Consider the following 24,094-nt stretch of genomic DNA (forward strand, 5'->3'; position numbering starts at 1 on the left):
TTGCAACATCGAGTATCATGGTACCTTGTCCAAGTCTACTCGCAACATGTAGCTCCTCCTTAGTGAGAACCTTATCAGGTAGAGAGTTCTCTTGGCTAGTTTCGGCGAAGTCCATACCTTGAATAGTAGTCAATACTTGGAAGGAAGTTGGCACCACATAGGTTGTGTCTCTTTGAGATCGCCATTTGCCCAATCTCTCCTCTGAGACCCCATCATAATCTGGGCTCCTAGTTCGGCCATTGTAACGTGGATTTCAAGTCAATGTTCTTCAAATTGACTTTGACCCTTTGATTGTTTCTTAAGTTGCTCTATCTCTAAGAGATTCGGCAAAGCACTTCGTTGAATGCCACAATTAAGCGTAGTTCGTCGGCCTCCTTGTCAGAGAGGAGTTGCATGCGCTTATGTAGGAGTGTGTCATAGTGCTCATTAAGAAATTCTTGCTCTTCCTAGGATAGAGGACATGGCAAGTATTCCTCAAGCTGCTCCTTAGGGAATGTGCCCATGTCTCCAAGGATGTCGATGTGTGTGAATAATTTGAGTTTAGCATCCAACTCGACCAAGCACTATGTGACACTTCTATGTTCTATGAAGGCTGGCTTGGTAGCCATCTCTTGCAAGGTTCTAGGATTTTCTGTAGGCTTTAGCATAGCTAAGGGCTTGGGTCTAGATGAGCAAGTTTGGTCAATGCTAGGATTGCTTATATCCTTGAGGTTTTCATGTTTCTCCTAAGGCTTTGTTGCTATTGTGTCATGGTTTCCCTTGGATGTGACTGGTGTAGTTCTGTCAACCTATTGTGACAGTGTTGTATCCACTCTCTTGATTGGTCAATGTAAGTTCTATTGTTGGTGGATTGAGTGTTGCGAGCAACCGTTGATGATAATGGTTGCTTTGACTTATCAAAACACACGGATGTGTTTGAGGTTTCACCACTATTAGGAGAGATAGCCATGGGTTCCTTAGTGAGTGGACTTGATGCTTTATTCCCAGGCCCTTCCATGCTCTTGGTCTCTGTCTTCTTGGTGTCCCCAACCACTTGTAACTGCTGTTGTTTTTGTTGTTTTCCCCTCTTTTTCTTGGTCAATGAAGGTGTATCCCTTAAAGACTCAGGACCCTAAACTAGGTCAACCGTTGATGTGCTTGGTTGGCCTTAGCTTTCTCTTTCTCTGGTGTGTCCTCATGGGATGTAGCTACGACATGCTGGATAGCCTTGCTAGGTTGGTTGGTCAGATGTTCCATCTCCTTGGCCACATCTTCAAGAGGTTTCTCCTCAAGCCTAGGCTTGAGGTGCTTCAACAATGCTAGAGGTGTCAAGGATGTTGCTTGCGACACCTCTTCCAATGGGTGAATTGCTAAGGACACATTTTGCAAGAGGCATCATCATGACCAAAGGCTGTGGTGATTGTTGTGATTTTTGATTGGAAGTAGCAACAACTAGCTCACTGGACTGGCCACTATTGGTAGACTGCAGTGTCAAATCCTTAAGCAGATCAGAAGTGGCCATGTCTTTTGTTGCCCTTTGCACATTCACTTGTGCAGATCAACGAGCTAGTCGCAATGGATTGCACAGGCATATCCTTAGGCTAAGAGCTAAAGGTGGTGTCATGTTCCAACTCTTGGAAATTTGGAAGCTTAGATGGTGACAGAGATTGGGATTGAGTAGCTGCACTTGACGACTGCTGTTGTGCTTCTTGCGTCTGTTTACGAAAAGAGGGTGTAGGAGACTTGGTACTCCTAGGTGGACTTGGTACTGACTAGGATATTTGCTCGTGGCTGTTAGATAATTACACCAGTTGCTTTGCTGAACAGTCAACCTTGCCATGAGAAATGTTGTACTAAAGACGCTCGTTATCCTCTTCTAAAATCAAAGGCTCCTTGGGCACTAGTGGCTTTTGTGTACACTTGATGGGTACATATGATATGCACTTGTTAAGCATGCTAGGCTGAGGATCTACCCTTCGAATAGTATCGTTTAGATTTCCTCTTGCACTTCTTTGCTCTTGATAAGTCCTGGCCCTCAGTTGACAGAGGTGGTTTAGCAGGGAGTTTTGGTACCCAAATCCATTGGTTACCTGCATGATACCCTTGAGCACGTAGCAACGCTTTGGATATCCATCGCGGCGTTGTGCTGGTTCTCCATCGATACCTTTGTCTATAGGGCTTGGGCTTATTTCATGGTCTTCTATGATATTTGTGGGTCTGAAGCTTGTCCTCGGCATTGTCTCTCAGCCTTCTTGTTTCAAGCATGGCTTCGTTCACTAGTTCTCTTTGTTCAACATGCACTTTTATCAACTCTTTCACCAAGTCCCTACTTTTGTTACCATGCTTGCCTAGCATGTCAGAATGTTCCTTGTCCTTCCCTCGAGGTTTGATGAGGTCACCTTTGCTAAAGGTTGTGATTACTCTCACCCCCAGTAGTGTCAAGTGTATCCTTTGTGCTACGTAATCGGCCTCACACTTTGTTGCCCTTTTGAAGGGCCTTCCTAGGATGGTTTCCTTTCCACAATTAGCACTATTTGGAAGAACATGGAATAGGATAGGCAAGCTTTCCATTTCAATATTACAAGGATCTTGCACTTCCCTATAAGTGATTGTGAGTGTCCCCAGTAAGGAATAAGAGTTGCATTAGTTGGTGTGAGCTCTGGTTGGACTAGTAAAGTCCATGCTTCATAGGTCAAGATATTAAAGTTAGCTCCTTCATTGATGAGAGCATCGACTGTGTGCTCTCTCTTTGCAGTGAGTTTGACCCTAAGATAAGCAGGTGGTACTATGTCTTCATCTTTCGAGTCTTGGCTGATAAATTTAGGCCTTCTGATAAATGCCTTTGAGTCCCAACTGCATGACCAGATGTGGATTCTCCACTGATGTCTTGGGTTGTCTGTGTAGTGCCATTCAAGGTGCATCTATCATTAGGACTGTCATGTCTAGTCATCCTCACAATTGTAGCTTGATGTTGTTCCATTCCGCTCTGACTAGATGCAGTCTAAATGCAACCTATACATGTTTTTGTGGTGTGGCCTTTTTGCCCTTGTTAGCTAGATTGGCCCATTGAGATTCTAGCTTACTCCTTTAAGGTTTGTTTCTTCAGGGTTTATGACTCCATTGGTTGTCGTTAAGGTACTGACTCTCTCAACAACTTGCTCAAGCTTCTAAGTCGCTATGTCTTGTGAATTCACCTATTTCTTGTGCCATAATTGAGTTTTGGGAGTCAGGATGGCTCACAAAGGTTTGCGTTGTTGAAATCTAGCTCAGTTCAGTGCAATTTTCCAAAAAAATTGCAAAAATTTGACTCGGCCCAACTTGTTCAAATTGCAAAGGCTGAGTGGTGGATTCAGATGGGCCGAGGGCTGAATAGGAAGAGTGGCCGAATTTGCGGCTCGGATGGCCGAATGGATGTGACCGAGGGCCAAGTCAAGTTAGTGGACCGAGTCGATTGTTCGGACGAGCTGAGTCAAATAGGGCTGAGTGGAAATGGCCGAGTTGGTTTGGGCCATGGCTGAGGGCCGCGAATCCAAACATGTCCGAATGGTATGTTTAGGTGGGCCGAGCAAGAGGGCCGAGGGTTGAATTTAAAGGAGTTGGCCAAGTTGTCCGTTTGGATGGGCCGAATTGGCCAAATGTAAGAGGGCTGAGGGCCGATTCTGCGACTTGTCCCAGAACCAGGCCACTTGGACAGGGGGTTGAGTTGCGCGCGACGATGGTAGCGCTGAGGATGATTTCATTAAATCTAGTGATCCAAGCAATCACAAGGCACACAAACTTCCAAATCACAACAAGGATGTAGGAGGAAGGGTTTGATATACCTGGCATGTGAAAAGAACTCCCCGATGGCACAATCGATTCGAATCACTAATGGAAGCTCCCTCTCCCTCCCTCCCTCTCTCTCTCTCTCAATGCTAGGGTGAAAAATGAGCTCTTCTATGGTCTCTTGGCCCTTAAACCCCTTCCTGGGCAAGGTCTTCCTATCCCCAATCACTCACTTACCGACATTAAGCATTTCAACCACTCTTTTTTCCCCGTTTACCATGATTTGTGGCCTGTTTTACCCTGTTATGATAGCAGAAATCCTAATGCTGGTTTTTCTCTTTTTTCTTTTTTTTTTCCTATCCTAATGCATCCAAATCACAAAGCAAATACCTACATTACTCCAACAAGCTTTTCCAAATCCAAAAAACCAAAAACCTACTTGCTAAGGAGATTGAATACCTCGTCAACTTCCTTGCTTCCTACCTATTTACCTCAAGCACCGGTTTGGGGGAAAACCCTACTTCAATGCTCGGTTTGAAGCACGCAGGTGCTCAAGGCTTGAATCCGTTGGTCCCGGCAACGAAACCAAAATGTAGAGGCGAGACCCCCATGGACCGCTTATTGCTTCAAGTGTTCCAAGCTGAGCACTAATGGCCACCTCTCACAGAGCCGACACGCTCTCCATCTCTATGGGTGTAGTGAGCTTACCTCCATGCCCGATCGAGATACCTCCTCTCCCGAGCACTTCGTAGCTCCACGATCCAAGTGCAAGCTTCACGCAAGATCCATCCTGAAGCTCCACGCTCCATGCTCCATTGCCACGAGCAAGAGAAGAGAAGAGAAGAGAAGAGAAGAGAAGAGAAGAAAATCCGGGTCGGGAAATGAAGAGAAATCTGCGAGGAAGTGTATCATAGAGTCATCTAGGCTTTCTAGGTTAAAGAGGAGGCCATGTTTGAAGGATACTACATTAGAGTTATAGATAATGGGAAAGTCGTAATGCCCGTGGAGGGTGGCATCAAAATCCACACCTACCCTTTCAGGGTATGCCATGTATGTGGGGTTGTTCCTCTTGAAGGGCAGCCTGTTACAAAATGCCATCCAGGCAAGCATACTAATGTTGCATACTCGCTAACTAGCCGTGTTTGTTAACATGGTATTAGAGCTATGGTTGAGCTAGATAGCGAGTGAGCATAGCTTTCTAACATTCCCTTCTTCCTTGCATAGTCTAAACCCTTTTCATCTCGTTCTTCTCCTTGTACACGCTTGTCTCTATTTTGAAAATTTTAAGCCAACATCCACTATTGTGTATGAAGTAAAGAAGCGCAAGAAAGAAGAATCTGTCATTTGGAAGAAGAAGAAGAGGGGCCTGCTTAAGGCCAAGCTAAGGGCTTGCTTTCAATTGCAAGCAAGGGCTTTTCTTTGAAGGAAAAAGAAAGGGTGTGTTTTTGGAGAAGAGAAAGAAGAAGAAGGTGTGAAGTTTCAGTTGGAGAGTCTCATCATCTTCAGTCGCATCCTGTTCTGACAAATCCTCCTTGTAATAGAGTGCAGACTAGTCCACACCAGTCTCTGCCTCTTCAAGGTTATCACCAGCTTGTTTGGGTTTACAACAACACGAGATATGTTTGGCATGATCTCTTTATTAAGCTTTCGGATGCAATATCTAAAGCTTTGTCCGTCAACGTCATGGAGCTTGATGTCAAATGATCAGTCATCCATGAAGACAACCTAATCTGAGAGACAATGACGATGGTGGCAGCAGGATACTACAAGAAGAACTCAAGCTTGTCTGGCGCATTCATCAGAAATAGGAGATCCTTCCACTACCCAATAGCCACTCTTGGATCAAGAGTATTGTTGCAAAAGAAAAGAGAGAGAGTTGTGGGTGATATTAAGCGCATCGAATCAGAGGCTCACACAGCTAGCTTAGGGTTTAGAGAAGTGCTAGAGGAAGAAAAAAAAAGCAACTCGTCACCTGCAAGAGAGTAGAAGTTTTTTAATTTTTGAACACTCGTTATTTATTGCATAAGCCACAAAGCCTGTGAGGTGACCAAGAGCAAGAAGCTGTCATAGGTGTTCTACTTCGCGTTAGAGGAAGCCGAGGCCAAGGTCATGCAGATCATCACTTTCGGTGATTGGGCCTCTCTCAAGCCCAACTCCGGCAAGGCCATCTCCATCGGCGACCACAACATATGTGTTTCCAGTCGTGAGGACACCGACACTGGCTTCCGTATCTGGGAGTGGCACGGCCACCTGCTCCTCTTCAACGATGAGGAAGGTTTCACGCTGGAGTATGTGTATGGCAACCATTTCCAACCGCTTGAGAAGAAGGCCAAGGACAGTAATGAGGGCAGTAGTGTAGCTGTGGGGCTAGCGGTCTTATTTACGGCGAAGATAAGAAGCAGCACATTATCCCTTTCTTTCCTTAAAACTTAAGCATTAAGGTTAAAAGCCTCCTCCAATAAAACCTTTTTCACACTTGAGCCCTCTCCCTCAAACTAGCCTTCTCAATCCATTCACATTGATCTCAGTTAAAAAAAAAAACCTATATGCTTCCAATCTCCTTCACTCAACTCTATCAAGTGTCTCTTGACACTAGCATTGTTGTGTGTCATTTCAATATCTATGATCCCAAATATCACTTGCAAAAGGGATTAGACATTGTTTGAGAATACTCGCATTTGAGATGGTTTGCTTGCACTTTGCTCAAGAACCAATGTCAAGAGAAAATTCAATGTCATTCCTTCTAGTAAGTCAAAGCCAAAAATGACACTAGCATTGTTGTGTGTCATTTCAATATCTATGATCCCAAATATCACTTGCAAAAGGGATTAGACATTGTTCGAGAATACTCGCATTTGAGATGGTTTGCTTGCACTTTGCTCAAGAAACTAACGTCAAGAGAAAATTCAATGTCATTCCTTCTAATAAGTCAAAGCCAAAAATTCCAAAAAATCATGCATTCAAAGACCATGAATGTCAAGAAGGGTCTGACAAGCCAAGGCAATGTACCTCTTTCTATCCATCCCAAACTCACTATTTAAAAAAAAAAAGATTACACCAAGAAGAATGGAGCACAAGAAAAAGCACTAAGCATCAATCAAAAGAATGAAGAACAAGAGCATGAAGAAAAAGGGAGTCCAAGAAGATTTAAGATTGTACCAAAGAGTGCAAAAGAAGCATAAAGAAGATGAAGAAAACATTCTCCGCTGCCGATGACAAAAACCTTCCCATAGTGGATCTTGTTTCCCATAGTGGATTTTAAAACCCTTACCAAGAATGTAAAGTTTCAAGCCTTAACTTGACTAGGCTGCCAAAGAGCTAGTCTCCTGGTCCATGTTTGCATGCAGGGGGGGCAAAAAGCCAGCAAGGGTAGAGACTCATCATTTGAGGGGGGGTGTTGAGAATAGCAAATGATGTATGCCCATAGAGACTGAATATGTGCCCAAAAGAGGCTTGCCCATAAGTGGCTTTGTATGAGAGAGAGACAATGATGTATGCTCTAGGAAGAGATGTCTGAAATCCCATAAGCACAGAGAGAAAAAGTGGTACTATCCAAAAAGCTATAAAGGCATGTACTTGACACTCATTTCAATGAATGGTACTTTCAGTTGGGTTACTCAAGATTGTGTTTATGAGTCCAAGATAATCTATCTTGGAACCTAATTCACTTGAGTTACAATCTCTCATTTTGATAATGTATCGTGTATTTGATTTGCATCCACCATAGCTAGCTAGCTCTAGATCCGTGTTTGTTAACAAACAGTAGAAGGAGCCACCGAGCTATACATCTTGTAGCGCAAGGTTTGTTTACTAGATAGAGCAGGGCTTGATGGTCCACAAAAAAGGTAAAAGGTGTGGCCAATAGATAGTGCCAGAATTTCTTCACAGCAAACACCATGGCTAATCCTTCTCTTTCTATCGTTGAGTAGTTCATTTCCATCTCAGTGAGTTGTCTGCTAGCAAAGGTCACTGGATAGTCTAAGTTGTGTTTGCCAGGTTGGCACAACACTGCCCCTACGGCAAACTTAGAAGCATCAATATGCACGTGGAAAGTAACAATCCAATTTGGGGCTTGTAGAATTGGTGCTGTGGTTAGAGCCTTTTTCAACTCTTCATATGCTTGTTGGCATGCCTCGGTCCATTTGAAGACGATCAGCAGCTTGTACAAAGGTCTACCGATCAATGCATAGTTCAGTACAAACCACCGATAGTACCCCGTATGGCCTAGGAAGCATGGAACTCCCTTGTAGTTGATTGGGGGTGGAAGGTCAACAATAACCCTGACTTTCGAAAAGTCAATGGCAATGTCGTTCTTCGACACCACGTGCCCTAAGATGCATCCATGCCTTACCCTAAATTGGAACTTTAAGGGGTTCAAGGAGAGACAATATAAGCAACACTGCTCAAAGACTGCGCGGAGTTTGTCTAAGTGTTCGATCCAGGTCGAGTGGACACAGAGGTTGTCGACAAAGACTTCCAAGTCCTTGCGAAGCATGTCTTTAAAGATGGTGCACATGAGGCGTTGGAAGGTGGCAAGGGCATTAGTCAACCCGAAGGGCGTGACTATGTAAGCAAAGACACCCCACTCAGTGGCGAAGGCAGTCTTGTGCCTGTCCACAGGATGCACTCGCACCTGGTTGTACCCTGAGAAGCCGTCCAAAAAACTATAGGCTTCCTTGCCTGCCACTCTCTCAAGCATATGCTCAGTGTACGGCAATGGATAGTTGTCCCTCTTAGTAGCAGCATTCACCTTCTTGTAATTGATGCACACTTGAATTTTTCCATTCTTCTTCATCACGATGACTATGGGCGATACCCAGTCTGTGTGTTCAATTTCCTAAATGAATCCCGCTCTCATAAGCTTTTCAATCTCCTCTTTGACAGTATGAGCGTGTTTTGGATTCATAGGGTACGGTCGCTGCTAGACTGGTGTTGTGTCTGGCGTCATGGGTATGTTGTGAGTCACGACACTCGGATCTACCCCCTTAAGCTCTTCTAAGGACTAGGCGAGCACATCTTTGTATTCTCGCAAGAGAGTGACAAGACTCGTTTCTTCGTCCTCAGTCAAGTCATCGGTAATGAAGACTGGTCGAGGTGTTTCCCCTTCCTGGGCCAGGTTCACCTCCTTGACCTTGGCTGGTCCCTCGATTGGTTCGCTCATTTTCCCTTGATGCTTGGCACCTAACAGGACTACTACCCTATCCCCTTTTTTGAATTTCGTAAATCGTTTAGGGAGGTCCTGCGGTTTTCGCAGTTCTTCCGTTCGTGTATCCCTGGGTTGTTTTGCCTTTTCTGCCTTAATCGTTTGTGCCTCAGGTGGATGGGTAGGTTCCCCTTGGTGTGTTTGGCCGTGGGCAGTCTAGGGATTTCTGGATCACTATTCAAACTAACCTTCGACTCAGAGTCAAACTCCTTGTCATTGCTAGAAGAGGTGGTCTCCCCTGGTGGGCGCAGTTCGGACGGCGACTCTGTCCTAAGCACTGATGTCGTTCCTGGCTGGGCTAGGCCTACTTGCTGAAGGTCTATGGCTCCCATGTGTTCCAACCACGCACAATCACATTCCATGCGCATGACTCCTCGCTCTATCTTAAAGATACTGTTTTTCTGCGGCTTGGAGCCTGCTCATATTTGCTCTATTTCTTGTCCTTCAATGTCGTATTCCACGGTGTCTACCTCACCATCACTTTTGTCACTGAAGGATTGGCAGTCTTTGTATTTGTCGTTAGAATCCTCTTCGTCAGACTGGTCGTTGTCTCCTAGGGCTTGGCATATCTCTTGTCGTTGGTCAAGAACTAGGGCCCAGTTATACATGAGGTTTAAGTCATGCACTGTGGTCCATTGCCACTGGGATTCATCTAAGAGATCGTGGAGTGGTTTGAAGTTTACAGTTGGATTGCCAACTAGCTTGTCTGTTAAGTATTTCAGTATCTCCTGGAGTTCCCTTTTGTTGGTTGGGACTTGGAAGTTGACAGGCTTAGGTTTCCCACGAAGGGTTCCTGCCATCATGCAGACTAGTGCGGAGGGTGTGTCGTTAGACTTGCCGATTGTTTTGATGGCTTGCTCATAAACCTCATGAACTGAGAATGGCAGGTCGATTGTAGCAAGGACATGCATCCAATTTCGCTGTAATACCTCCGCACAATAAAAGTTAGTGGGTTAGTTTGAAAGTTAGTTAGTCAATTAATAAGTTAGTAAGGTTACTAACTAAAGACTAACTAAGGTAAAACTAACTAACATTAATTATTGATAATTTTATTTAATTTAAAATATTTTATTTAGAAAAATCAAGAGTCGTAAATTTGATATTTTTCTCGGATTGGCAAGAACCGTAGCCACCCTTCACGTAAATTGCAATGTGAACGAGACTTATGAGTTATATTAATCAGTAGGTTAATGCGTATTGTTTGGATGGTCTAAAAATATTAGATTTTGGACAAAACTAATATATTTTAGATATTATCCTTTAAAAAAAGATATGGAGATTTTTAGAACTGGATGTCATTTAAAATAAAAGACAAGTGATATTTCAGTTAGTTTGAAGATTTTATAAAAAAGAAAATAAAGAAAAGTGACTGGAAAAATCGCACGCGCCGCGATCGCAGCACACAGGTAGTAGACAGCACTTCAAACAGAGAAAAGAAGAAGGAGTGAACTGAGAGCTTTCTAACCAAGTGTCTTGGTGTCTTGGGGTTTTACCCCCCTTTCGGAGCCAATGGAACCATCAGATTTATGATCTGAGCATCAGATCACTGATATTTCCAAGATCCCCCTCCATAAAGAGCTCTACTTCTCAACCACAAGCCCTCTTCTCTAATTCACTATAAATATGAGGCATGGGAGAGGCATATGGAAGCATAAGGAGACCCCGAGAGGCTGCGAGAGAGAGGTAGAGAGGAGGATACTCCTCCAAGAGATTGTGAGGAAGAGCTTGAAAGAGAGCTTGAGAGAGAGAGAGAGAGAAGAGTCACCCCAAGAGGCTGCAAGGAAGAGAATTAGCTCAATTCCCTCTATCTCGGTCCTCGACTTAACCATCTTCTCTTACGATCTCCCATCTTGAATCTATTCTACCTTCTTAATCTCTTGAGTCTACTTGCAGAAGATGGCCTCCAAGCAAAGAATGTCGTGTGCGGATGACAATCTTGCAACCAGCAATAAGGCTTCGAGCAAAGGCATCACTGTCAATCCAACTGCGGTTTCGATCGTAAGCAATGTATTTTCAAATTGATAGATGCTTGCTTTGATTCTTGTATGAGATACGTTAGGCCCCATACTATTGCACAAGTATAGGTCATGGGAAAGGATAAATTTCATCTCGCCTACTCAGAAGATGGAGTTTGTGAAGTGCATATATCAAGGGAAGACAATTGCACCTAGATGCATATGGCTTATTTATTGGTAGAGCATTTACAAGGAAGAATTAGCCAAGGGTTATGAATGGTATAGTCGTTAAAAGAATAACATTAACATATTGGGCATACAAGTGCTAGCTTAAAGTATAGTCAAGGGCTATAAATAGCATAATTGCTAAAAGAATATGACATTGAGAATCATGAATAGAGAGTATTAGTTTAAAGTTTAGTTACTTCAAAAGTACTTAGCTTAAGAGCCCAAATATTAAGAAGAATTATATTCTAGCTCAAGGCAAGGCATGTTAGAGTCTAATTACTTGAGATAATCTCGTACTTATCTTATTAAGTATTCACACATTATGCCTATAACATGTTTGATATATGAGGATAATTTTCTAGTTGCCTCATGACTTGACTAAGAGCTAGTATAAGAAATTGATCATAAGGATTAAAACTAGGATGTCTTGAGATCCGTTGGATAACGATGACTTTTGCCAATCCAAATTCAGGGTTGGGTTATCAATCAAGGTAAGTGACCTATAGAACTTACATCATGAATAGTGTTTAAACCCTTAACATATGCCCTGGCCGAAGGAAGGAAGTGTCAAGAACATTTTTGCATGGTATTGCTTTTAGATCCCAAGGGGGAGAGCAAATATACGATGGAAGTGTTATATCGTCTATTCTTGCATTGGATGGAAAGAATGCAATTGGTTTTGTTGATTGATCGAACAACATCCTAAATGCTTTTATATTTAACTGGTTGTTAGTTGTTGTTTGGATGATTATTCCAAGTGCTTGTGATTTATGGTAAATGCATGGCAAGGGTCTGTGATGACAAGTCGCCATGGGAATAAAGGAATGTTTTCTTGGAAAATGATATTAGGACTGAATGCCTTGTTTGTGCTTGATTCTTAAAGGATTTAATTAAGGAAGGATATATTGTATGGGTGGATCACCTCCATGGTCGCACCGCGTATTAACCCGAGAGGGCACTGCTCGATTCATGGGCTGAAGGTCGAGTGGTGAAAAGGCCAACCACGGGAATGATGTTTCACTCCTAGACAGCTTCTGGGTCAATTGAAGCTCTGGACACCCCTTGCTAGGTCAAGAATGGAGTTGAAGACCTCCGTGGCCCCCAACATCTGGGCATGTTGGGAGATCCTATTCTAGATAAAGGATTGAGTTTGTGGTGCCATGTGAATTGGACCAGTTACTTCTGCATGGCAAAAGAGATACTTCTATTGGACAGAAGCGAAACATAATTTCTCCTGTATGGGTGGGAGACAAAGATTAACTTGAAGATAAGTTAAGGAACTTGTTTGAACTTGTTTGTCAATAGATTGCTTTGCTATGTTTTTGTGTCTGTGCTATAAGTTATGCGAACGAACCCTGTTCCCTAAAAGGCTTAATTAATGAAGCTGGCTTTAAGTGTCACACATAAATGTGGTAGGACCTAATTAGAAAACTAAAGCTATTAAGGGAAGCAGGTGGGCGGAACCCCCAACGGGTCCGTCCTACGACAGGGTGGTCCCAGAGAACTGGGAGGCTTCTCATAAGTTTTTATCGTCATTCGACCTTTAGGTATTGTTAGGTTAGAACCCGATTCATGTCGTTTTAGGGGACCGGAATGGGACTATGCCCTATGGGCAGAGAGGTTGAGCAGCGCATCCCCCTTGTTTCCCATTCTCTTTGAACCAAGTGTGGCATGGGTCTGCTTCGGATTGGGTATCTCTACGTAAAGTAGGATGTCCAAGATCTGACGCTAGAATGCTAACAGGAGACCTTGACAACTAGGAACCCAAATTTTAGGTCGATCCTAGTGGGTTTGGTCGTGAACGTTCCGTTGCGAGGTGGATTCGGGAAACCCTAGGCGATAAAACTCGGAATATATCCTAGGCGACAAAACTCCGAACATTCCCTGGGAGTGCCGGGCAGCGACGCTTAGATTCGTTTCTCAATAGACCGCTAAAAGAGTGCCTGGAAAGCCAATGGGCGGGAACCTCACACTCACTCGTCCTTTGGGCATGGGATATAGTTGGTCAAGGGCCCATAGGACTTCTTGACCCAGGTGTTGCCCTTGAGCATAGCAGAGATGGCATCTAAGTCGACTGGTAAGGTCTTCCAAGTGTCCATCTCTATTCTCACGGCATCCGTTCTATTGCCAAGGAAGATCAATCCGTTACCCCAATCTTCGATGACTCTAGCGTTGCGCATCCAGGGTCGGCCTAATAGCATATCGTAGTCCACTCCCTTCATGACTATAAAGTCCACAGAGAATTGGACACCTGCAATCTTCACTGGCCAATTCTTAAGCACCCCAAATGGCTTGACTCTCATACCGTTTGCTAATGTGACATTAAACCTAGCAGCTTTGATAGGCAGCTTTCCCCAAGTCTGAAGCACCGTGTGGCTAAGCACACTAACCCCAGCTCCCGTGTCCACGATTCCCTTTCTTGTTGTATCACCTAGGGCTAGAACCGGTAAGACCGCATGCATCTCGGAACCTTCCTAGAAGGCATTGATGTGTAAAGATTTAGGCATAGAGTGCAGCGTCAAACTTGGTATTTGTATCTCTGCATCATGGTCATGAGGGTCTGCCGTGACCTGCTCTCTTGACCCTTCAACCCACTGCTTAAGATCTTGCCATAGGGTGGGATGCTGCCTAAGTAGATCTCCTAGGCTAAGTGTTACAGGGGTAGTCACCAACGTGGTCAGGAGATCGTTGGGTGCTCGTCTTTCTCCTAACCTGGATCGTCCTGACCAATGGCTGTGTGACTGATCTGTGGCCCTGTAGCATCAAGGCTTGGCCTTAGCGGCACTGCTTGTGGTGTAGTTGCTTCTCCCGACTTTGGTTGAGGAGGTGAGATTGGCATGCTTATGCTGGAGAGATCATCGATCTCATCCTCTATGATGGGCTCAGCGTCTTTTAGATGCTCTTGAGTCTCCTTCACCCATTCCTTCACTTTTTCTATGGCCTTTAACTATGGCTTTAGATGCGGGTATTCCCCTACCTTAGCACTTCCCTTTTCGGCCGTCTTAGGGGCTGAAGTCTCTGCCTCTCTGTCAGAGACTTTCTTTCCAGCACACAGAGTTGTAGCACTCTCAGTTTTTAGTGCGATTTTAGCTTCCGGCCTCTTCTTCTTCCCCCTGCGATTTTTCTTCCCTATAGAAGCTGCGTCAAGGTTGCTAGGTCCTCGCAGTGATATGCCAGCCTGCTTTGTCAGGGCACGGGTCATGACCTGCAATGGGATAGGTGTAGCCTCCCCATTGAGGTTCTCGACACCAAATAGCCCCAATGGGACAGATGGTATGTTGGTTGAGCCAGAAGACGGCTTTCACTTTGGGAAATCGATGAAGAGATGAGTGATTCCATACTCAGCACACCTTTGGTCAGCCTTGTCTCTATTTTGTTGCTCCCTTTCAGGGCAGCGTGATGAGACATGACCTGGGTGACCACAAGTCCAACAGGTGATTGGATCCTGCGTCTACTCTGCTAGGCCTCTACCTCATCCTCTTCCTAACGCCATCACTGGCACGGGGCGATAATCCATGAGGACAGCGTTGCCCTCATCGTCATGCGATATGTAAGGGCATATGCAAGTTTATTCCTCATTTGGTTCTTCCACGTAGTGGGGTGGAGCATTGCTTGGTGGATGGGTTATGTAAGGACCAGGTGGTCCGGGTATGGCAGTAGGGTTTATGTCCATCCTAGGAAAAACTGGCTTAATGTCGTTAGGCGCAGGAAGGGCCAATGGGGTTCCCCTTCCAAAGAATGGCTGCGGTCTGTTCGCTAGGTAAGGCTGGCCGTAGGGTTGCGAGTACGTAAGTCTTCTTGGTAATCTACAAATAACAACGTCATGACCGAACCTACCGCAGTTAGCACAAGGTCTTGACCTAGGGTCTTGACACTCGGCTGGCAAGTGGTTTCCGCCACAGTGTACGCATTGGATGTGTGGGCGCGTTGGTCATCTCAACATGTCTTGCAACTTGGCTAACTCCATCTTTACATCAGCCAAGTCTTGGTTCCTCTTAGTGGCCTTCCCCTTATCTTTGGATGATGGGACTGATCGCTCACTAGAGGGTGACACTCTCTCTGAGCTTCGTGAGTTGGTCTCTTCTAGGTTCGAGCTCCTGGAGCTCCGCTCTTTCAACTGATCATCGACTCTGATGGCTTCCTCAAACACTCTAGCTAGCACATCTCGCTGTAAGCTCGAACTGCCTACCAAGGCCCTATATAACTCATCGTCTCAAATTCTGTTGATGAATACAATTGAAACTGCTCTTTCAGTCGGTCGCTCACCCATAGGGATTCTCTTGAAGAGACTCCTCACGTGGGTTACATAGTCGTGAATGTCCTCCTTCTCTTTTTGCTTGACATTCATCAAGCGTACTAGCAGATTATCGGAGTATCTAGGCTCGACAAATCTCTTAATGAAGAGATCCTTGAGGCCATTGAAGTTGGCTCATTCTGCGGCATCTAGGCTTGTATACTAAGTCCTTCCCTTGTCGCCTAAGCAAAGCCCAAACTCTTGAGAGTGTTGAGTCAGGTCATTGAGGCCATTGGCTTCGCAGACTTGCTGGAACTGCTCTACAAAGCTGTATGGATCCTCGTGGGGTTGGTGTTTGTCGAGTTGCTTGGCAACAATAGGGATTTTAGACTGCTCTTTGAGCCTTGGTTCGCTCCTAATCCTGCGAAGAGCAGTGATGTTGCTAGTGCCACAGCACTTTGCTCTACTGCCGTGTTATCTAGCAGCCGCTTCATGAGAAGCTCGCTCAATGTCAAGTCTCCTTCTAGGGGGCTCTCATGATCTATTTGGTTTCTACCTGCTAAGTTCAGCACTTGCTGTACCTCACGCAACTCCATGCTTTGCCTTTGGCTCCTAGTGTGCTGGTCCCTATTGTATTCGACTATGCTTTGTAAAGCCTTGTGGGCTAGTTTCCTCTCTTCTTCTAGGTCTGCGATGATAGCGTCTGCCGTCTTGCCGCGGTGCTCGTACCGGGCATGTGCATCGTAATTGCTGACCAGTTGCTGCTGAATAGCCTCCAGGAAGACGTTTAAGTTGAGTTCCTCATTAGACCTATGGTCTGAGTCTTCTTCTGTCATAGTCGTGTTGTCGTGCTCCACCAAGTTGTCGATCAAGTTGAGTAGATTTGTCAAATCCACATCGTTGATGCCACCTGCTTGGTCCTACTTCGTGCGTTGATGGTTTGTCTACGTCTTGGGTCCTCTCCTACTGGTGGGTTCCTTGAGTGGTTTATCTAAGTGAGTTCCTTCAGTTATTGAATACAATCCTCAATTTATGGTCACTCAGTGTGCGTGTCGCTCCTCGTGCACTTGTGCTCAATCAGGCTTTCAATTTCTTTAAGTGCAGTTAAGTGTGGAAATTCAAGGTGAGTGCAGCAAACAATCTCGAAGCATCTTATGCACTCTCGCTTTGTTTCGGGCCTGATAGGCTTGTTGGTCAATTTTCTGGCCGCCTTGACAGGGTTCAGGGTTTTTCACGCATGTTGCCTCATTTGTTTTTGGCCAATCAGGTTTTAACTGCTCAGCTTGTTGCATCTAGGTCTCTGGGTCTCGTTGCTGCCTACTTCAAGTTGCCAAGCAATTGCTCCCTACAATTCCGTCTATTTCGTGTGCCAGAATCAAGTTCTGAGCATCAGAAGGACTTTTGACAGTTTGCGCTGCTGAGCTCTAGCTAGTCAGGTCAAATTTCTGAGAATTTGATAAAAATTTTCACTCGGCTCAGCTGGTTTGAATTGCAGGGTCCGAGTGGGTCACTCGGACAGGCCGAGGTACATGGCCCGAGGGCCGAATTCGGGACTCGAATAGGGTAGATTTGGACAAACCAAGGCGCAGACTTGGACAAAGTTGCTCGGACAGGTTGGCTCGGATGGGCTGAATGGTCAATTTGGACGAGGTCACTCGGACGGGCCGAGGCACTTGGGCCGAGGGCCGAATATGACACGTGGCCAAGGGCCAAATCCTATGGCTTGGACGGCTTGCCTCGGATGGGTCGAGGGCAGGCCCAGGGCCAAATTAGTCGTTGGTCTGAATGGTCGCCTTGGACGAGCCAAGTAGGTCTGGGCCGAGTGGGCCAAATGAAAGAGGACTGAGGGCCGATTCTAGGGCTTGGCCCAGAAGTGACCGCTTGGATGGGCCGAACGTGGGGGGACGTCGACAGCGAGAGTTCAATTTCGCTCTATTCTTGCGATTTAATCCATCATAGCAAGCATAAACCTCCAGATTCTATCGTCGATGGTGAGATCGGATCGAATCGTGCGATGGCTCTCTCTCTCTCTCTTTCTCTCTCTCACTGAAATGGTCACAAATCAGCTCTACCTTGGCCTCTTGGCTCTTATACCCCTTTTTGGGTATGGTGTTGATGCCCCCAATCAATCACTTGCTGATCTTAGGCATCACAAGCAAGATTTTTACCATTTTTTGCACGATTTTTGCCTTGTTCTACCCTGTTTTGCAACAGTAAACCCTACCCTTCTCCGGTGCGATTTCCTAATCCTAACCTATGCTAAATAAAACAAGAATCGAAAGCAAAAAATTGAAATAATTTCTCCATGTTTCCCAATCATCAAACAAACAAAATATCCCAAAATACTTACTTGTTTTGAAGATCAAAAACACCCAAACTTTCTACCTATTTCAAGTTCCGTTTCAAGGATGAATCCCTTACTTCAATGCTCGATATGAGGCGTGCAAGTGCTCAAGCTTGAATCTATTGGTCTCGGCAAAATGGAATCAAAATGTGGTGGGAGCTCACGCTCAACCGCCAAGACCCACGGACCGCTTATTGCTTCAAGCGTTTCAAGCGAGCTCTCTAATGGCTATCTCTCACCTTGCCGATGCGTCATCGATCCTATGAGTGTAGTGAGCTTACCTTGATGCCGATACGAGTTGCCTCCTCTCTCGCACACCCCGATAGCTCCATGATCCTAGATGCGAGCTCAAGCATCCTCAAGCCTCCTCCATCTCCAAGCTCCATCCTCCATAGCCATGCTCGCGAGAAAAGAGAAGAGAAGAGAAGAAGAGAAGAGGAGATGGTGAAGAGCTTCACCCTCTTGATCCCTCACTCCCACACACTCACTCCCTCACACTCTCACACTCCCTCTCTCAAGAGCACACACAAGCAAGAAGATGAGGGGAAGAGAAGAAGAAGAGAGCTCTTGTTAGCCACACACCAAAGAATGAGCTCTCATTCACTTTTTGAACTTTATATATACAAACCCTAAAATCCCATGGGCACCCATCCCTTTTCTACATGACCGGCCATTGTGGCAAGGTCCTCTTTCCATTTCCCTCTTCTAGCCTTATGCCTCTAGCCTACACCTGTCTAGTATTTTACAATTGGCACAGGAGGGAGCCTGGCGCTCTTTTACAAGAGTTTTCCAAGTTTTTTGAGGTGCCTTTCATTTAAAATTGCACTTTTTGCCCCGGCTTAGCTTTGGAGGTCGCCTGCATGTCTTTGCTTTTTTTCCATGTTTTTTCTGCAGACTCCCCACCTGACAATGTCTTCCGCCTGGATCGGCATGCAAGCGTGCCTTAAGACCAGAAGCAGGGGCCGAGCCCCGCCTTTTTCCTTCCTTTTTCCGCCATCTCGACTTGGGGTTAACAAAGGGATTCAATATTTCTAACAATCAAATTAAGCTTTGTAAAATATCTATGCAATGATGGTGGTATCCTAAGGACATGTGAACTTGCTAATTTTCAAGGAGCTATTACAAAAAAAAGCAAAGAAATGACCCAAGTTGTATGAAACAATATTTGACTACCATAACAATCTAGTAGTGTTGTTGATGGAGCAAGAGGAATAGGAAGGCAATGCATACATCACCATTGGAGAGGTTTTCTCCGAGGATGATAGTGATGATGAGGATGCTGATGAATGGAAGTACCATGACTTATGGACATTTTCCAAACATGCTAGGCATTGTTTTTGGTTGAGCATGAAGTCCCCAAGAACATTGATCCATTGATCTTCGAGGTAGCACATCCTTGAGCATCTTCACCTTGGATCCCCATCAAGGCAAGCAGATAATTCAAATAGTGCATACAACCCTAGAGGACATCTATCAAGGTAGAGTGGGGTAATATCCTCGAAGGGGCCATGAGCTACTATAAGCATTGCAACTAGTACCCATGATGCAACAAGATAACAAGAGGGGAAGGACCTATCACTCCCATAGTTATCTTGTTAGCTCACTCGATCACCTTTGAATTCTTAACTTGATCCCAAGGTTATGAACTTAACCTCATGCATAAGCCATAACAACTTGGATGAGTGGTAGTTGTGTTGAGACTTGAGGGAGGATTTGAGAAGAAGTTATAGGTGCATTGAAACATAGCCAAGACCCTTGAGACTAACACTTGGATAGATACATGTGTTGCCATTGAATGACCAAGAGATAAAAGTTCTAGTTGGAACCAAGTGATGCACAATAAACAAGGAGGACCAAGAATTGGCTGAAAGATCTCAAATAAACACCATACTTCACATAACCAACCTTTATAAGCAATGTTAGATCACTTGCATGAGAAACTCAAGCTGAGAGTAGGACTAAACAAAACATATGACAATGTGTGTATTCGATAACTAAATCCAAAGGGGAGAGAGGTTAAGACTTAGGGTTACACAATAGTTTCAAGTGTCTCATTCAAGCTTGGTGTTGTCTCTTGGTATTCTAGCATATGTTTTTGAGCCTCAATGTTTATATTAGAATTGTACAAAAATTAATCAAAGAGTTTGATTGAGCATTTTTATCACAAAAAGTGTATTGCATCCAATCACATTGCTTGTGGAAAATCAATAGTCGTCTTGTGTACCATGCACTAACTACTAGAGAAAATATTAAAGAGACTATTTTGCCACCACAAAAAGAAGTATGAAACAAATAACGAGGAAATTTCGAGGGACCACAAAATGAAAACAGGATCATATTAGAAAAGAAACAGAACCTTGAATCCAAAAGATTAACCCAACAAGCACTCTAGAGGGTAAAAAGGGAAACATAAAGAAACACAACCAATCCTTGAAAAAAGCCATGGGAAACAAATGACCAAAATCATAGTTGTCAAGGTGTAGCACTAGTCAAAGGGAGAATTAGCTAGTGACCATGTCAATCCTAAGTGACCACTTGATAACCAAAAAGTGTAGCCTAGCAGCAAAGAAATTGTCTTCAACATAAGAGAACTAGTCAAAGGGAGAATTAGCTAGTGAACATCTTAATCCTAAGTGACCACTTGATAAAATCAAAAAGCATAATGTAGCAAAGAAATCAATGTTTGACAAGAGCATTGGCCACTCTACTCGATCTCATCTGCCTCATTGAATCCTTACTCACACAAGAAGAAAAAGTAACCATGTGAGTCTCAAGTTCAAATGTGGATGACCTAGGGTTTAACTCCAAGATGTTGGCTAATGCATGCAAGCTTTCAAGTTGTGCCTAGGAGAGATGATGCACTTGATTTACTAGTCTTGATGATATTGTATGTAATGACTTTGGAATGCTGAAGGGCCTTAAGAGATTCTCTGAACTAGGATATGCAAACAACTTGATTTTCAAACTAATGAATGTTAGTCAAAAAGACATAGAGAAAATTTGTGATTACATTACCCACATCTCCAATCTCTACAAGATGATTTTGATAGAGTTAAATGGCCTACTTAGAAAGTAGTCTGCACCATGTTCATTAATGGGATCAAGAATGAGGAACTCTATAAAATACTAGAAACAATTCAAATCTACAAAGGGATACTCTAACTAAGGTTTTCAAAGAAGTGATTATCATCTACTAAATGAGAGGAATGCAAAAGCTATTTAGCTTGTAGGCATTAGTACCATCCATAGTGAGAGATTTATGATCCTCAATGATCAACCTATTGAACATATGTAGGACAAGGGGAACATATGGACATTATGTAGAAAATTGAAGGACTTAAGATAGAGCTCATAAAAATTGAGGATGGACTATGATGGCCCATGAGACCACACATTCAATGTGTTCATTATGATGGCAATCATCTTCTGTCAAAATGTCTAGACCCACAACCAAGCACCTATACAAAAATGTGGAAGGGTTGGCCATGAGGCTATGCATTGAAAATTTCAAAGGACATTGCCATATCCTCAACCCTACTCACAACCATTCTATCCAATGGATAGGTAGTTCAACTATGGAAGAGGAGCTCTGTTGACTCACTCTATTAGTACCTAAATGAACACTACTTTCTTGTTGTCACCTGGTAGAGTGGAATACCAAGACCACTTGGACTCATTGTCACCCATCCACCTAGTGATGCTCTTCTACATTTTGTGGAAGAGACACTAGAAAAAGATTCATACTTGAATCCTTATGCCACTAATGGCAAAGAAGGATACCAGATCTTGATGGATTTTAGACTAATTATAGTCATGGCTCTGGGAAAGGGATGAGGTGGAGGCATGAGAAGAGGGAACCCACCATAGGAACCAATAACTTGTTGGATGTTTGGTCACCTCCTAGGACACATATAATCTAGATGCTCAGAAAAAGAACAAGTAAACAAAGACAATGTCGACTTGAGATATTCAGAATGTGGTGTCATATGCTTGTATATTGATTATCACCAGTACCACCTAGACTCTTTAGTATCGAAACACCAAATGATCATGACATGCCAATTCCCTTGAATGTCGTGTGGCCCAAGTTAAACATGTTGGCATTTCAATACTTGGACCTAGTGGATGTTTCATCCATATGAAAAAGAATCGAAAGGAAAAAAAAAGGCAAAGAAAAATTGACGCTTAAAATTGAGAGTGTCACACTAATGAAAAAAGGGAAAGAAGTTCATGATATGGAAGCCAAAATGTCTACTCCAAAACCAAAAAAGAAGGGGAGTGCCAAAGCTGGAGAATACCCCAATTCCTAGCAACAGTTGGATATAATAGACAAGGTGAGAAGCTGGGTGAATGAGCCATAAGTGCATCTCCAAGACACTGAATCAATAGTAGGAGAGGAGCCATAGGACTTGTTGATAGTGAGTCCACCTACTTCTCCTACCTACAAGGGGCTACAAGAAAACCAAATGCTAGACATGTCTCATTTAGAGAAGCAGTGCTATCGTAGAATGTTGACCAAAGCATGACCATTAGAAATAAAACATTGAGGGGTATAAGTAGGAGATATTGAGTGGTAGCTTCCTAGTTGCTTTAACCTCAATGTTAGTTTCTTTTTTGCCACTAGGAAAATTGCTAAAGCAAAGCTCTTCACTCAAGAATGCATTGAAAGAGTAGATAGAGTGACCAAACTTTGCAAGTCCACAACATTGACATGGGCATACCTAGCCTAACCCTAAATCCCATGATTAGAGATTTACAAGTAAATGCCTTTTGGGAGGGATGGAGATGCACATAGTTCTTCCTATTGTTGCATTAGGGGATATGCTTGGGGAAGTCCACATGTGAAAACTACACGTTTTAATGTTACATTGCCAACCAAATAAAGGTCAGCCATTTGGGGTGCTGAAGGATTCGCCTATTGAGAAATTGGGGACTAGGTAAATGGCTTAATTTTCTTCAAAAATAACATAGAAGTAGTTAATATTGAGATGGACACATGGAAGAACTCACTAGCTGACATGGATGCCATCTCTAGCTTCTTAAATGGCAACACTAAAACCACATCAAACTGTAGCTCATGAAATGCATCCCCTATGTTGATGATGAGTGAGACTGGATGCATAGATTTGTGGTACCATTCAAGTGGAGCTTCCATCCAACCAAATAATTAAGGTACACAAATTTTATAATGTTCCAAATCTCAAGAAGAATCTTCTCAGCATCATTAATCTCACTTCTCAAGCTTCTCTCACTACTCACTTCTTTAAGGACCATTGTATCCTCCAACTACTTTCACCTTTTCTCAAAATCACTTGCCCAATATTAGGTAGGATTTACACTCTTGGTTACTCAAATCTCAAACCTTCTACTAATGCTTTTGCTAATTCCACCTCACTCTCAAGCTCATCTCAAGACTCTCTTCTATGGCACTTTTGACTTGGTCATACCTCTCAACATGTCCTCCAACAACTTGTCTACCAAAAGCTTATCTTGAACATCCAATCATCTCTCTCTCATCTTCCCTTTTGTCAACCATGTGATCTAAGCAAAGCCGCACATAATCCTTACTCTAAATCTCACTCAGTTGAATCTCAACCCCTTCAATTAGTACATGTCAACAGTTGTGGTCCTATTAATCCTGCATCTCTCACAAGAGTAAAATATTTCATGGTGCTAATAGACGATTATTGTAGATATATTGTTGTATATCTTCTCACAAGGAATCCACGTGTTTTCAAAGTTTCAAGAGCACAAAGAAGTGATGGAGAATAAGCACGAGTTACAAATTAAGGATCTATAGATATATAATGGAGGAGAGTACACTCTGATGAGTTTCAAGATTATTGAAAATCCTTTGGAATTCATCATGAGCTTACCATACTGTATCATCCACAACAAAATGAAGTTATTGAAAGAAAGAACAACACTTTGTTAAATGCAATAAGAGCTACGTTATCTGTGGCACATCTTGACAAAGAACATTGGGAAAGCAATTGCCACTACAACTTATCTCCAAATCAGGTTGTATTCTACTTCTCTTCATAATCACACTCCCTATGAATTATGGCTAGGCCACCCTCCTGAACATATCTCAAGATATTTGGATGCACAAACTTTCTAGTCAATACTGATCACAAATCAAAACTTTCACCCGGAGCCACATAGATTGTATTCACTAGATATGGTGAGCCTTATGGCCACAAAGTGTATAGATTTTTTTATCATGACAACAAAGTCTTCATCTATGGTTGGATTGCTATATTCATGAACTAAATATATTCTTGACATACTTAGCCACCACTCACTCTCAATGTCTTAACCTTTATCTAGTTGCACCCATAGAATCCATCACATCTCCATTATCATCCACTGACGACTACACTTTA

The sequence above is a fragment of the Lygodium microphyllum genome, chromosome 28 (genome assembly GCF_053477565.2).
Source record: "Lygodium microphyllum isolate KBCC chromosome 28, Lygodium_microphyllum_v1.1.10, whole genome shotgun sequence".
Classification (NCBI taxonomy): Eukaryota; Viridiplantae; Streptophyta; class Polypodiopsida; order Schizaeales; family Lygodiaceae; genus Lygodium; species Lygodium microphyllum.